Source organism: Arachis hypogaea, chromosome 13, assembly GCF_003086295.3.
Source record: "Arachis hypogaea cultivar Tifrunner chromosome 13, arahy.Tifrunner.gnm2.J5K5, whole genome shotgun sequence".
Lineage (NCBI taxonomy): Eukaryota > Viridiplantae > Streptophyta > Magnoliopsida > Fabales > Fabaceae > Arachis > Arachis hypogaea.
The window spans coordinates 67791245-67805983 of NC_092048.1; the positions used below are offsets into that span (position 1 = coordinate 67791245).

Genomic DNA, 14739 nt, shown 5'->3' on the forward strand with positions numbered 1-14739 from the left:
CGCGCTCGTTCTCTCTCTCTGCTGGCCCCTCAACAACGATGGCGGGCGAGCTCCAGGGCAACGGTGGTGACGGCGGGACAAGACGCGACGGCAGCTTCTCGATGGTGGCGAGCTCGCAGCAACGGCGACCATGGAGACGCGACGGGACGAGGTTGAACGCCGACGCTGCAGTTCACGAGGATGACGACGATGGTGGCACGGGCTCCTTGCGGCGGCAGTCCGGCGGTCATGGTGGCGCGGTGGTGCACGAAATTGTGATGTCCAGGCTCAAACAATCCCTGGCAACATGAGCAACTTGGTACGCGTAATCGTGATTACACTTTAATTCTGTAAAATTCATGGCTCTTTCTTTTCCTGGCAATGGCGCCAAGAACATGGTGCCAATACCATGGTTCACAACTTCGATACAACTAACCAGCAAGTGCACTGGGTCGTCCAAGTAATACCTTACGTGAGTAAGGGTCGAATCCCACGGAGATTGTTGGTATGAAGCAAGCTATGGTCGCCTTGCAAATCTCAGTTAGGCAGATATAAATTGATAATGATGTTTTCGAATACTAAATAATAGAATAGGGATAGAAATACTTATGTAATTCATTGGTGAGAGTTTCAGATAAGCGAATAGAGATACTTTCGTTCCTCTGAACCTCTGCTTTCCTGCTATCTTCATCCAATCAGTCTTACTCCTTTCCATAGCTGGCTTTATGCAAGGGCATCACCGTTGTCAGTGGCTACATCCCCTCCTCTCAGTGAATAATATGCTCACGCACCCTGTCACGGCACGACTATTCATCTGTCGGTTCTCGATCATGCTGGAATAGGATTCACCCTCCTTTTGCGTCTGTCACTAACGCCCAACAATCGCGAGTTTGAAGCTCGTCACAGTCATTCAATCATTGAATCCTACTCGGAATACCACAGACAAGGTTTAGACTTTCCGGATTCTCTTGAATGCCGCCATCATTCTAGCTTACGCCACGAAGATTCTGGTTAGGAGATCTAAGAGATATTCATTCTAGCTTATTTCATGTAGAACAGAAGTGTTTGTCAGGCACGCGTTTATAGGGGAGAAGGATGATGAGCGTCACACATAATCATCACCTTCATCACGTTCTTGGGTGCGAATGGATATCTTAGAAGCGAAATAAGATGAATTGAATAGAAAACAGAAGTACTTTGCATTAATCTTTGAGGAACAGCAGAGCTCCACACCTTAATCTATGGAGTGTAGAAACTCTACCGTTGAAAATACATAAGTGAAAGGTCCAGGCATGGCCGAGATGGCCAGCCCCCTAAAACATGATCAATAGTCTCCTAAGATGAACTATGGAATAAAACTGAGACCAAAGATGCCTAATACAATAGTAAAAGGTCCTATTTATAATAAACTAGCTACTAGGGTTTACATGAGTAAGTAATTGATGCATAAATCCACTTCCTGGGCCCACTTGGTGTGTGTTTGGGCTGAGCCTGAGTGTTGCACGTGCAGAGGCCATTTGTGGAGTTGAACGCCAGCTTCTGTGCCAGTTTGGGCGTTCAACTCTGGTTTTGGATCCTTTTCTGGCGCTGGACGCCAGATTTGTGTAGAAAGCTGGCGTTAAACGCCAGTTTACGTCATCTATTCTTGGCCAAAGTATGGACTATTATATATTGCTGGAAAGACCTGGATGTCTACTTTCCAATGCAATTAAAAGCGCTTCATTTCGAGTTCTGTAGCTCTAGAAAATCCACTTTGAGTGCAGGGAGGTCAGAATCCAACAGCATCAGCAGTCCTTCTTCAACCTCTGAATCTGATTTTTGCTCAAGTCCCTCAATTTCAGCCAGAAAATACCTGAAATCACAGAAAAACACACAAACTCATACTAAAGTCCAGAAATGTTAATTTAACATAAAAACTAATGAAAACATCCCTAAAAGTAACTAGATCCTACTAAAAACATACTAAAAATAATGCCAAAAAGCGTATAAATTATCCGCTCATCACAACACCAAACTTAAATTGTTGCTTGTCCCCTAGCAACTGAAAATCAAATAGGATAAAAAGAAGAGAATATACTATAAATTCCAAACTATCAGTGAAACAGAGCTTCAATCATATGAGCGGGACTTATAGCTTTTTGCCTCTTGAATAGTTTTGGCATCTCACTTTATCCATTGAAGTTTAGAATGATTGGCATCTGTAGGAACTTCAGATTTCGAATAGTGTTATTGACTCTCCTAGTTCAGTATGATGATTCTTGAACACAGCTTCTTTATGAGTCTTGGCCGTGGCCCTAAGCACTTTGTTTTCCAGTATTACCACCGGATACATAAATGCCACAGACACATAATTGGGTGAACCTTTTCAGATTGTGACTCAGCTTTGCTAAAGTCCCCAATTAGAGGTGTCCAGGGTTCTTAAGCACACTCTTTTTTTGCTTTGGACCTTGACTTTAACCGCTCAGTCTCAAGTTTTCACTTGACACCTACACGCCACAAGCACATGGTTAGGGACAGCTTGGTTTAGCCGCTTAGACCAGGATTTTATTCCTTTAGGCCCTCCTATCCACTGATGCTCAAAGCCTTGGGATCCTTTTTATTTGCCCTTGCCTTTTGGTTTTAAGGGTTATTGGCTTTTTGATGCGCATAATCTAGTTATGCTACGATTTAGGAAATTGCACGATCGGCAAAATTCCTTCCGGCAAGTGCACCGGTTATCGTCAAGTAAAAACTCACAATAGAGTGAGGTCGAATCCCACAAGGATTGGTTGAGTGAGCAATTCGGATTAGAAGTGTGTTCTAGTTGAGCGGAATCAAGATTGAGATGAGTATTGTGGTATGTAAAATTGGCGGGGAAAAGTAAATGACAAGGAATTGAAATGGCGGAATCTTAAATTGCATGAATTAAAGAGCAGAAACTAATTTGCTGAAATTAAAAGGGAATGGGGGTGATTGCATGAATTGAGTTGCAGAATGTAAAGAGAAAGTGGAAATCAGAAATGGGGAATTCATTGGGTTTAGGAGATATTGAAATCTCCGAATCAAAACATGTATATCTCTTCTTCAATCAATGCATTCATTGAATTTTGCTTGGCAATCTTATATGATTGGATCCCAATCCCTTGGCTCACCAATTCTCTCTAAAAACAAACAAATTCCCAATCCCTTGGTTTAAATGTTCATAAGAAGAGATGATGCTTGATCACTGATTATACCACACAATTTCATGAACCACAATTTGGTAGGATTACATGTCACAATATCCATCCAAACCCCAATCCAATTCACTGTGAGAAAGCTTCTCTAGCATGAATCCTCCATTCCTTTCCCAAGGCTCCGAAGGATTCCAAGTATGGGTAGTTTCTTTCCCAAGACAACTACTCAATGGAATTAGATCGAGAAGCTTTCTAACAAAATTCAAGAGAAAAGATTGGAGAAGAAGATAAACTATTATTGATTCATTGAATTACAATAGAGCTCCCTAACCCAATGAAAGGGGGTTTAGTGAATCATAGCTCTGAATTCAATTACAAAGAAAAGGAAAACTAGCTAAAAGTGAAAGTAAAAGTCCCCTCCAACTTAACTTCTATCCTATTTATACACTTTCTTTATTGAGCTTCAGTTGTGCTTCTTGGGCTTTGAGGCCTCTCCTTGCTTTCCTTTTGCCTTGGGTTTATGATCCATAATCTTGATGAGGTTGTTGATCCAAATCCTGTAACATTTATTGAGCCAACTTAGTGATAATCAAATAATGACACATGACTCAATAAATTGAGATTTCAAACTCATCAATCCTTCAGGCCCAATCCCATAAACCATGATATTCAATTGGGTTTCATACCAAAGTAAGTTTAAGTTAATCTTTGTGCTCAAAGACTAACTTAAATCACAATATTTTTGGCCCAGAAACCTTTTCCAAGAGTGGCGTTTAAGTTGTAGTTTAAGCTTAAACTGCAGCTTAAACGCCAGACACTTCCAGTGAGGCCTTTTGTAGAAGCACGTTTAAGCTTCAGTTTAAGGTTAAACTGAAGCTTAAACGTGGAAATGGAAGAAGGTAGCCCTGGAGAGTCATGTAGTCGAACACGTTTAAGCTTCAGTTTAAGGTTAAACTGAAGCTTAAACGTGGAGATAGGAAGGGCAGCCCTGGAGGTCGAACACGTTTAACCTCCAGTTTGAGGTCAAACTGGAGGTTAAACGTGGAAAAGGGTGGAGGCATACTGGAGGTCGAACACGTTTAACCTCCAGTTTGAGGTCAAACTGGAGGTTAAACGTGGAAAAGGGTGGAGGCATACTGGAGGTCGAACACGTTTAACCTCCAATTTGAGGTCAAACTGGAGGTTAAACGTGGAAGCTTAGAATGGTAGCCCTGGAGGTGTCGAACACGTTTAACCTCCAGTTTGAGGTCAAACTGGAGGTTAAACGTGGAAATGGAGAGAGCAACCCTGGAGTAGAAAAGCTGTCGAACACGTCTAAGCTCCAGTTTGAGGTCAAACTGGAGCTTAAACGTGGAATGGCTCCCTGGTACTCTTCCTGGTTCTGGCGTTTAACCTCCAGTTTGAGGTCAAATTGGAGGTTAAACGTGGAACTCCTCCCTGGGTGGCATACTCATTCTGGCGTTTAACCTCCAGTTTGAGGTCAAACTAGAGGTTAAACGTGGAATGCTTCTTTAGTGAGGCTTTTCAAACTGGAGGTTAAACTTCAATTCCAGCATTTCTTATCCTTCATGATTTTTGGCGTTTAAGCTCTAGTTTAGGCTTAAACTGGAACTTAAACTCCACATGTGATATTCAAGCTTCCTTTATTGATTTTGTTGCTTCCTTGCCTAGCCTCTTCTTCCCTGAAATCATCCAAACAATTGCATCAAAGTCTTGCAAAATTTCATGAGAAATCTTCCATTCATAGCATTTAAGTATTATAACTAAAACTCATGGAATATGCATCAAAATCATGTTGTTTGGATGGTTCATTGCTTTGTTCTTCATTTAACCATTTTTGGTTACTTTAAGCTCAAGAAAATGCATAAAACAACTAAAACTAACAGAAAAATGCTAGTGAAACTAGCCTATGATGCCTTGGCATCACAACACCAAACTTAATACTTGCTTGTCCCTAAGCAAGTCTTGAGTTATTTGAGAAGAAAGTATGAAACAGAAAGCAATTACATTGGCTATATTAGCAAGCATTTGAAGTTCATCAGAAGGGTTTTATGCAGAAAGTTGCAGCATCACTTTTTCATACTTATCAGGTAGGATTATCACTTTTTCATTGCATCCATCAAACATTGCTATGGCCTCTTGTTATTCTTATGTCTTTGGCACTTTTCTCTTCTTTGTTTTTCTCTTCTTTTTCTTAGAGCTTCTTTTGCTCCTTGTTTGCTTAGTGTCATGTGTTGCACAAGCCTTTGGCATTTTATTTTTCTTATCAGTGCACTACACATATCCACTTTAGGCATTTTGGTTCACATTTCTTCTTGAGACATTGGTGCCCAGCACCTCTTTGTGTGACTAAATGTTTTGTATTTAGGTTGCTCTTGATAATGGACTTTTGGTTGATAATCCCGGGTTAGTTAACCCAAGTTACCAAGTGTTGAAACACTCCTCAGAACCTATTCATCCAAGCATATCCTTAATACATAAACACCACAGGCATTTGTCTCAGAAGTTCAAACCATTGGTACCTAGCTTATTTTCTCAATTTTTTTGCTTTTTGGTTGCCTTTTTCCGTGGCTTTTTTTTTTTTCTTTTTCTTTCTTTTTCATGGCCAAAGACATTTATTCATCAAGATCCATAGACAATTTTCACTTTCTACATAAAAATGATAATTCTACACTCTAATTTTAGTGATCTGACTAAACAATCAAGCATGCATACCACCACTTAATTCTACCTGATTTGTCACTACTTTAGCCAAGTTACTTTTGTTCAAACTTTTCTTTTATTTTTGGAAACAGAACAAGCATGGCACGCACTTGTTTAAGAAGGTGAAGTTATATCCAAACATCTAGGCATTCACTTTATTCAAAGCAATTAACAAACAGACATACTAAAAAAAAACTACACCTTCCAGAAAGATTCAACATTTACAGTTTAAACCAGAACACGCATGCTTTTGTTTGCCCTTTTTAAAGAATTATCAAGGAACAATACCACCTTGTGAAACTCCTTGTTTTCTCTTTGTTGTCAGGAAACAATTTGATTTCTCCTTCTTCTTCCTAAATGTTGCTTCATGCTTTAAAGTTCTTGTTTCCTTTCCTGCAAAGAGTAATGAAGTTGCTTGCTTCTCAAGCACTTGAGTGGTTAGCTCAACTATGTGTGGGTAAGTATCGGATTCTTAGGTTGGTGTGTGAACACCAAACTTAATCTCCCACTTACTTCTCTGTTCTTTTGAATCCTTGAGTTATCTTGAAATGATGTTGCTACTAAGGGTTTTAAGCATTTCTGTGACTGCTTAGAATAGTTGTTCCTTTCATATAATTCAAAGGTTGTTGTGTTCAGTTGATCTTTATGGTGGAACACCAAACTTAGAGTCACACATTCCCCTTTGAATTATTGATCCATGAATTCATTGTTTGGTGTGAAACACCAAACTTAATTCTTTGCAATGCACAGAAACTACTTCACCCTTTTTATTAAAACAAATAAAGAAACAGCAACAAGGTATTACCTTAGGTTGGGTTGCCTCCCAACAAGCGCTTCTTTAACGTCATTAGCTTGACGGTCAGCTTCCTCAGTTGAGGTGATATTTAACTTTGTCCTTCTCCTCCACATCTCCCAAGTAATGTTTGAGTCTTTGACCGTTAACAATGAAGGTTCGTTGTGACTTTTCTTCCATGATTTCTACTTGTCCATAATTGGAGACCTTGGTGACAAGGAATGGTCCAGACCACCTTGATTTTAGCTTCCCTAGAAATAGCTTCAGCCTAGAATTGTATAGCAATACTTTTTGCCCTTCTTCAAATTTCCTTGGGGCTATGTTGCTGTCATGCTTCTTCTTTGCTCTTTCTTTGTAAATTTTGGCATTCTCATAAGGTTCCGCTCTGAATTCTTCCAACTCTTGAATTTGCAACATCCTTCTTTCTCCAGCGGCTTTGTTGTCCAAGTTCAGAAGTTTCAAGGCCCAGTATGCCTTGTGTTCCAACTCCAGTGGCAGATGGCAAGCTTTTCCATATACTAGTTGGTAAGGAGACATTCCAATTGGTGTTTTGAAAGCTGTCCTGTATGCCCAAAGAGCATCATCTAGCTTAATCGACCAGTCCTTCCTTGAAGTTCCCACAGTCTTTTCCAGGATCCTTTTGAGTTCTCTGTTAGATATTTCGGCTTGCCCACTTGTCTGTGGATGGTATGGTGTGGCTACCCTGTGTTTGACTCCATATTTTAGGAGCAATGCCTCTAATGGTTTGTTGCAGAAGTGGCTTCCTCCATCACTGATGATTGCTCTTGGAACCCCAAAACGGCAAAAAATGTGTTTTCTGAGGAAGTTCATGACTACCTTATTATCATTGGTTGGAGTTGCTATTGCTTCAACCCATTTGGAGACATAGTCTACTGCCACAAGAATGTAATTATTTGAGTATGAGGAGGGAAATGGTCCCATGAAATCTATCCCCCATACATCAAACAATTCAAGTTCCAGAATGAATTGTTGTGGCATTTCATTTCTTCTTGGCAGGTTCCCAGCTTTCTGGCATTCATGGCAGTGCTTCACTAATTCTTTTGCATCTTTGAAGATAGTGGGCCAATAAAAACCACACTGCAACACCTTAGCTGCTGTTCTTTCTCCTGCAAAGTGCCCTCCATAAGTAGAGCCATGGCAGTCCCATAAAACTTCCCTTCCTTCTTCCTCGGATATGCATCTTCTGAGTATGCCATCGGAACATTTTTTGAACAAGTATGGTTCGTCCCAGATGAAGTATTTGGCATCATTTACCAATTTCTTCCTTTGATGTTTGTTAAATTCCAAAGGTAAACTCCCAGTGGCCTTGAAGTTTGCTATGTCTGCAAACCAGGGTGCTTTGTGAATTACCATGAGTTGTTCATCAGGAAAGCACTCATTTATATGTGTGCTTCGTGTGCTTCCTTCTTCACATGGTATCCTTGATAAATGATCTGCCACCTTGTTCTCTACACCCTTCTTGTCTTTGATTTCAATGTCAAATTCCTGCAACAAAAGAACCCATCTAATAAGTCTTGGTTTAGATTCTTGTTTAGCAAGTAAATATTTTAAAGCTGAATGATCAGTGAAGACAATGACTTTAGATCCAATGAGATAAGATCTAAATTTGTCAAATGCAAAGACTATTGCCAAGAGTTCTTTTTCAGTGGTTGTGTAATTCCTTTGGTTAGCATTCAAGACTTTACTGGCATAATAAATCACATGTACCAAATTGTCTTTCCTTTGTCCTAACACTGCCCCAATAGCAAGGTCTGATGCATCACACATCAGTTCAAAAGGTAAGTTCCAATCAGGTGGGGCAATGATAGGTGCAGAGGAAAGTTTTTGCTTCAAAAGTTCATAGGCTAGCATGCAATTTTTATCAAATACAAAGGGTGTATCAGAGACAAGCAAGTTACTCAAAGGTTTGGCTATTTTAGAAAAGTCTCTAATAAACCTTCTGTAAAAACCAGCGTGTCCCAAAAAACTCCTAACTGCCTTGACATTACTTGGTGGAGGTGGTTTTTCAATGATTTCCATCTTATCTCTGTCCACCTCCATGCCTCTATTAGAGATTTTGTGGCCAAGGACTATTCCTTCTGTGACCATGAAATGACACTTTTCCCAGTTTAATACTAGGTTAGTCTCTTGGCACCTCTTAAGCACCAAGGCAAGGTGGTGTAGGCAGCTGGGAAAAGAATCCCCAAACACAGAAAAATCGTCCATGAAGACCTCAATAAATTTTTCAATCATGTCTGAAAAGATGGACAACATGCATCTTTGGAAAGTGGCAGGTGCATTGCACAATCCAAAGGGCATGCGTCTATAAGCAAAAACTCCATATGGACAAACAAATGATGTTTTCTCTTGATCACTCGGATCAACTACTATTTGGTTGTATCCTGAATATCCATCCAAGAAGCAATAGTAAGCATGTCCGGCAAGCCTTTCAAGCATCTGATCCATGAATGGGAGTGGGAAATGATCCTTTCTGGTGGCTTCATTGAGCTTCCTGTAGTCTATGCACATCCTCCACCCAGTGACGGTTCTTGTGGGTATGAGTTCGTTCTTCTCATTTGGTACCACAGTTATGCCACCTTTCTTAGGAACTACATGGATGGGACTAACCCATGGGCTATCAGAAATGGGGTAGATTACCCCTGCCTGCCATAACTTCCTGACTTCCTTTTGTACCACTTCTTTCATGACGGGATTCAATCTTCTCTGAGCTTGAATGGAGGGTCTAGCATCCTCTTCTAACAAGATTTTATGCATGCATATGGATGAACTTATCCCCTTCAAATCAGCTAGGGTCCATCCAATGGCATCTTGATGAGTTTGCAGCACCTTGATCAATTCTTCTTCCTGTTCTTGGCTCAGGGCAGAGCTAATGATAACAGGGTGACTCTCATCACTACCCAAGTATGCATACTTGAGATTAGGGGGCAAGGCTTTGAGCTCAGGTTTTGGTGCTTCCTTTTCTTCTTTCACTCTCTCTGGCATGCTTAGCATGGTTGTGTCAGCACCCTTGATATCACTAACTTCAATATCCTTGGTGAACTCCTCCTCTGCCAATTCCTTTATTGTTTCCTCAAAAGTTTCTTGTACTGCAATGTCCACTACATCAACCCTCATGCATTCCCTTAGTGATTCTGATGGATAGCTCATTGCCTTGAATACATTAAACACCAATTTCTCATCATGTAGTCTAAGAGTGAGTTCACCCTTTTGTACATCTATGATGGCTCCAGCAGTAGCTAGGAAGGGTCTTCCCAGAATTATTGAAACTTTGGCTTCTTCCTCCATATCTAACACCACAAAATCAGCAGGAAATATAAATTCTCCCACTTTCACCAACAAATCCTCAACTATCCCATGAGGGAATTTAAAAGTTCGATCTGCCAATTGGAGGGCCATTCTTGTTGGTTTGGCTTCCTCAATCTTCATTCTTCTCATCATTGTTAGCGACATCAAATTGATGCTGGCCCCTAAATCACACAAGGCCTTCTCCACCATGACTTCTCCTATAATGCAGGGGATTTGGAAACTGCCTGGGTCCTTTAATTTCTGAGGCAATTTGTGCTGAATGATGGCACTGCATTCTTCAGTTAACAACACAGTTTCCTCATTTCTCCAGCTTCTCTTCTTGGTCATTAATTCTTTTAAGAATTTTGCATAGAGTGGCATTTGCTCTATTGCCTCAGCAAAGGGAATGTTGATTTGAAGCTTCTTGAAAATCTCCAAGAACCTGGAGAATTGGCCATCCTTTTCACTTTTCATCAAACGTTGAGGATAAGGTGCTTTAGGTGTGTAAGGCTTCAGGACCTCTTTTTCTTTTTCTTTTGTTGCAAACGGTGTAACAGATTGTCCTTGTTCTTTGTCTTTCACATTTTCCTTTGCTTCATCCTCTGTGGTTTCCCTTGAGATCTCCTTTAGATTCTTTCCACTTCTGAGGGTTATGGCCTTACATTCTTCCCTTGCAATAGCCTTGGCAGCATGAGAACCGCTTGTCCCAGGGGCTTGCTTAGTCAAATACAAAATTTGATTTTCTAGCTTCTGGATGGCAGCTCCTTGGTTTTGCAAGTTAGAATTTACTTCTTCCTTAAAAGCTTTCAATTCAATTATGTCTTGGCTCATGGTTGCAAGCATTCCTTCTATCCGGTTTAATTGATCTTGAAATTGTTGGTTCGGATTAGGTTGGGTATGTTGATTATTTTGGCCATGATATGATGGTTGGGGGTAAGTGTTTTGTGTGGCTTGGTATGATCTTTGGTTGGAGTTTTGGTATGTGGAATTGTTATGTTGATTGTGGTTGTAAGGTTTGTGGTTTTGTGGTTGGGTTTGTTGGTTTCCCCACCCAAAGTTTGGGTGGTTTCTCCAGCCTGGGTTGTAAGTGTTGGAATGTGGATCATATGATTGCCTTTGTTGGTTTCCCACATAGTTAGCCTCATCCCAATCACCTCCTTCAATGCCTACTTCCTCTTGATCTTGTGTGTGTATTGCAGCCACTTGCTTTGTTTCTAATTGCCTGGTAAGCTCTGCTAGTTGCTTGGCAAACACCTTGTTTTGGGCTAGAATTGTATCAACATGGTTCAGCTCCATGACTCCCTTAGTGTTGTGCCTTTCTGATGCATAGTAGTACTCATTCTCAGCCACTGTCTCGATCACTTCAATGGCTTCTTCCACAGTCTTTTTCCTGTTCAATGAACCTCCTGATGAATGGTCTACAGCCTTCCTTGATTCATAAGAGAGCCCATCATAGAAGATGTGCAGTTGCACCCAATCATGGAACATGTTTGGTGGGCATTTCCTTGTCAAGTCCTTGAATCTCTCCCATGCCTCGTAGAGAGTTTCACCATCTTGTTGTCTAAAAGTCTGAACCTCAGATCGAAGCCTATTGACCTTTTGTGGAGGGTAGAAACGTGCCAGAAACTTGCTTTCCACCTCATCCCATGTTGTTAGACTCCCCCTTGGGAATGATTCCAGCCACTTAGCTGCTTTGTCCCTAAGTGAAAATGGGAACAAAAGCAGTTTATAGGCATCTTCCTGGACTCCATTGGACTTCACAGTGTCACAAATTCTCAGGAATTTTGTGAGATGTTGGTTTGGGTCTTCATTAGCACTTCCTCCAAAGGAACAATGATTCTCCACTAGTGATATTAGCTGTGGCTTGAGCTCAAAATTGTTGGCCTGAATGGGTGGTTTCTGGATGCTACTACCACAATTCCCAGAGGTTGGGTTTATGTATGAACTAAGAACCCTCCTCTCAGGGATGGCATCGTTTCCATCAGCTCTCTCATGGTTGTGAACTTCTCTATCCATGTTGAGATCTAAAGCTTCCTCAAAATTGTCCTCAGATTCTCCTTCAGATTCCTCTTCTCCCACTACTCTCTTCCCTCTTGCTTCCCTTCTAAGTCTATGAAGGGTCCTCTCTGGTTCGGTATATGGAGGAGTTGATGTCTCTCCTCTCCTACCTGTCATACAAGAACACAGCTCAAACACAAACAAGTGAAATACTCTTGGTTAATGGAAGAGTATGGTTAGCTCAATTGAGGAATTAATTCAAACAGTTAGTGAGTCAGTGAGTTAGTTGCATGAATTTAAAGGCATAAAGAAGGAAAGCATGTAACCAAGTGCAGAAATTAAAATTCAACAAGTATCTTGGACAGAATTAACAAAGCAAGAGAAAATTGCTCAATCTAGTTAGCTTCCAATTTGAGAATTGTCAATCGAAAACCAATCCCCGGCAACGGCGCCATAAACTTGATGCGCATAATCTAGTTATGCTACGATTTAGGAAATTGCACGATCGGCAAAATTCCTTCCGGCAAGTGCACCGGTTATCGTCAAGTAAAAACTCACAATAGAGTGAGGTCGAATCCCACAAGGATTGGTTGAGTGAGCAATTCGGATTAGAAGTGTGTTCTAGTTGAGCGGAATCAAGATTGAGATGAGTATTGTGGATGTAAAATTGGCGGGAAAAGTAAATGACAAGGAATTGAAATGGCGGAATCTTAAATTGCATGAATTAAAGAGCAGAAACTAAATTGCTGAAATTAAAAGGGAATGGGGGTGATTGCATGAATTGAGTTGCAGAATGTAAAGAGAAGTGGAAATCAGAAATGGGGAATTCATTGGGTTTAGGAGATATTGAAATCTCCGAATCAAAACATGTATATCTCTTCTCAACAATGCATTCATTGAATTTTGCTTGGCAATCTTATATGATTGGATCCCAATCCTTGGCTCACCAATTCTCTCTAAAAACAAACAAATTCCCAATCCCTTGGTTTAAATGTTCATAAGAAGAGATGATGCTTGATCACTGATTATACCACACAATTTCATGAACCACAATTTGGTAGGATTACATGTCACAATATCCATCCAAACCCCAATCCAATTCACTGTGAGAAAGCTTCTCTAGCATGAATCCTCCATTCCTTTCCCAAGGCTCCGAAGGATTCCAAGTATGGGTAGTTTCTTTCCCAAGACAACTACTCAATGGAATTAGATCGAGAAGCTTTCTAACAAAATTCAAGAGAAAAGATTGGAGAAGAAGATAAACTATTATTGATTCATTGAATTACAATAGAGCTCCCTAACCCAATGAAAGGGGGTTTAGTGAATCATAGCTCTGAATTCAATTACAAAGAAAAGGAAAACTAGCTAAAAGTGAAAGTAAAAGTCCCCTCCAACTTAACTTCTATCCTATTTATACACTTTCTTTATTGAGCTTCAGTTGTGCTTCTTGGGCTTTGAGGCCTCTCCTTGCTTTCCTTTTGCCTTGGGTTTATGATCCATAATCTTGATGAGGTTGTTGATCCAAATCCTGTAACATTTATTGAGCCAACTTAGTGATAATCAAATAATGACACATGACTCAATAAATTGAGATTTCAAACTCATCAATCCTTCAGGCTCAATCCCATAAACCATGATATTCAATTGGGTTTCATACCAAAGTAAGTTTAAGTTAATCTTTGTGCTCAAAGACTAACTTAAATCACAATATTTTTGGCCCAGAAACCTTTTCCAAGAGTGGCGTTTAAGTTGTAGTTTAAGCTTAAACTGCAGCTTAAACGCCAGACACTTCCAGTGAGGCCTTTTGTAGAAGCACGTTTAAGCTTCAGTTTAAGGTTAAACTGAAGCTTAAACGTGGAAATGGAAGAAGGTAGCCCTGGAGAGTCATGTAGTCGAACACGTTTAAGCTTCAGTTTAAGGTTAAACTGAAGCTTAAACGTGGAGATAGGAAGGGCAGCCCTGGAGGTCGAACACGTTTAACCTCCAGTTTGAGGTCAAACTGGAGGTTAAACGTGGAAAAGGGTGGAGGCATACTGGAGGTCGAACACGTTTAACCTCCAGTTTGAGGTCAAACTGGAGGTTAAACGTGGAAAAGGGTGGAGGCATACTGGAGGTCGAACACGTTTAACCTCCAGTTTGAGGTCAAACTGGAGGTTAAACGTGGAAGCTTAGAATGGTAGCCCTGGAGGTGTCGAACACGTTTAACCTCCAGTTTGAGGTCAAACTGGAGGTTAAACGTGGAAATGGAGAGAGCAACCCTGGAGTAGAAAAGCTGTCGAACACGTCTAAGCTCCAGTTTGAGGTCAAACTGGAGCTTAAACGTGGAATGGCTCCCTGGTACTCTTCCTGGTTCTGGCGTTTAACCTCCAGTTTGAGGTCAAACTGGAGGTTAAACGTGGAACTCCTCCCTGGGTGGCATACTCATTCTGGCGTTTAACCTCCAGTTTGAGGTCAAACTGGAGGTTAAACGTGGAATGCTTCTTTAGTGAGGCTTTTCATTCTGGCGTTTAACCTCCAGTTTGAGGTCAAACTGGAGGTTAAACTTCAATTCCAGCATTTCTTATCCTTCATGATTTTTGGCGTTTAAGCTCTAGTTTAGGCTTAAACTGGAACTTAAACTCCACATGTGATATTCAAGCTTCCTTTATTGATTTTGTTGCTTCCTTGCCTAGCCTCTTCTTCCCTGAAATCATCCAAACAATTGCATCAAAGTCTTGCAAAATTTCATGAGAAATCTTCCATTCATAGCATTTAAGTATTATAACTAAAACTCATGGAATATGCATCAAAATCATGTTGTTTGGA

General features: G+C 40.6%; 1 non-coding gene across 1 annotated transcript; it reads left to right on the top strand.

The window, feature by feature from the left end:
* The first annotated feature begins 11422 nt into the window (after window positions 1–11422).
* LOC112739709 (small nucleolar RNA R71) lies at window positions 11423–11526 on the top strand. The gene has a single exon (XR_003170645.1). It is a non-coding gene; the product is annotated as a small nucleolar RNA R71 (small nucleolar RNA).
* Window positions 11527–14739: the final 3213 nt, after the last annotated feature.